The following is a 2,236-nucleotide window of genomic DNA, read 5'->3' on the forward strand; positions in this document are numbered from 1 at the left end:
GAACTGTGAAAATTTTGAAACTTGGCATGGTATCATGATTTCACCCGCATAGCATGTGCAAAAGAGTAGAGAGGGTCACGGCAAAAACTAGACGCACTTTGTGTACAAAATGGACAATCTCTTTCGGAGTATCAGGGTTTCGGACGAGAACTCATCTGTTACACGGGCACTTCAATGTTTTTTAAACTTATTTGAACTCCGGACTTCTTTTGTGTTCAGTATGCAGCATTCAGAGTGACGTCATCAATTTCCAACATGTTCTGACATCATTTGTTGTTTTTCAGTCATTTACCTAATTGTTTAGAGAGCTAAATGACCGTGAAATAGAAAATCACTACAAAATGAACTCTGAAAATGTTGAAACTTGGCATGGTATCATTATTTCATCCGCATAGCATGTGCGAAAGCGTAGAGAGGGTCACGACAAAAACTAGACGCACTTCGTGTACAAACTGGACAATCTCTTTCGGAGTATCAGGGTTTCGGAAAAGAACTCATCTGTTACACGGGCACTTCAATGTTTTTTAAACTTATTTGAAATACGGACTTCTTTTGTGTTCAGTATGCAGCATTCAAAGCGACGCCATCAATTTCCAACTTGTTTTGTCATCATTTGTTGTTTTTCAGTCATTTACCTAATTGTTTAGAGAGCTAAATGACCGTGAAATTGAAAATCACTACAAAATGAATTGTGAAAATGTTGAAACTTGGCATGGTATCATGAGTTCACTAGCATAGCATGTGCGAAAGAGTAGAGAGGGTCACGGCAAAAACTGGATGCACTTCGTGTACAAACTGGAGAATCTCTTTCGGAGTATCAGGGTTTCAGACGAGAACTCATCTGTTACATGGGCACTTCAATGTTTTTAAACATATTTGAACTCCGGAATTCTTTTGTGTTCAGTATGTAGCATTGAAAGCAACGTCATCAATTCCCAACATGTTCTGACATCATTTGTTGTTTTTCAGTCATTTACCTAATTGTTTAGGAGAGCTAAATGACCGTGAAATTGAAAATCACTACAAAATGAACTGTGAAAATGTTGAAACTTGGCAGGGTATCATGATTTCACCCACATAGCTTGTGCGAAAGAGTAGAGAGGGTCACGGCAAAAACTGGGTGCACTTCGTGTATAAAATGGACAATCTCTTTCGTAGTATCAGGGTTTCGGACAAGAACCCATCTGTTACACGGGCACTTCAATGTTTTTTAAACTTATTTGAACACCGGACTTCTTTTGTGTTCAATATGCAGCATTCAAGGTGACGTCTTCAATTTCCAACATGTTTCGACATCATTTGTTGTTTTTCAGTCATTTACCGAATTGTTTAAAGAGCTAAATGACCATGAAATTGAAAATGTTGATATTTGCATGGTATCATCATTTCACCCACATAGCATGTGCGAAGGAGTAGAGAGGGTCACGACAAAAACTGGACACACTTCGTGTACAAACTGGACAATGTCTTTCGGAGTATCAGGGTTTCGGACGAGAACTCATCTGTTACACGGGCACTTCAATGTTTTTTAAACTTATTTGAACTTGCAACTTCTTTTGTTTTCAGTATGCAGCAGTCAAGGCGACATCATCAATTTCCAACATGTTCTGCCATCATTTGTTGTTTTTCCGTCATTTACCTAATTGTTTAGGAGAGCTAAATGACCGCGAAATTGAAAATCACTACAAAATGAACTGTGAAAATGTTGAAACTTGGCATGGTATCATCATTTCACCCGAATAGCATGTGCGAAATAGTAGAGAGGGTCACGGCAAAAACTGAACGCACTTCGTGTACAAACTGGAGAATCTCTTTCGGAGTATCAGGGTTTCGGACGAGAACTCATCTGTTACATGGGCACTTCAATGTTTTTTAAACTTATTTGAACTCCGGACTTCTTTTGTGTTCAGTATGCAGCATTCAAAGCGACGTCATCAATTTCCAACATGTTCTGACATCATTTGTTGTTTTTCAGTCATTTACCTAATTGTTTAGAGAGCTAAATGACCGTGAAATTGAAAATCACTACAAAATTAACTGTGAAAATGTTGAAACTTGGCATGGTATCATCCTTTCACCCGCATAACATGTGCGAAAGAGGAGAGAGGGTTACGGCAAAAACTGGACGCACTTCATGTACAAACTGGACAATCTCTTTCGGAGTATCAGGGTTTCGGAAAAGAACTCATCTGTTACACGGGCACTTCAATGTTTTTTAAACTTATTTGAACTACGG

The sequence above is a fragment of the Triticum aestivum genome, unplaced genomic scaffold (assembly GCF_018294505.1).
Source record: "Triticum aestivum cultivar Chinese Spring unplaced genomic scaffold, IWGSC CS RefSeq v2.1 scaffold155289, whole genome shotgun sequence".
In the NCBI taxonomy this organism is placed as follows: domain Eukaryota; kingdom Viridiplantae; phylum Streptophyta; class Magnoliopsida; order Poales; family Poaceae; genus Triticum; species Triticum aestivum.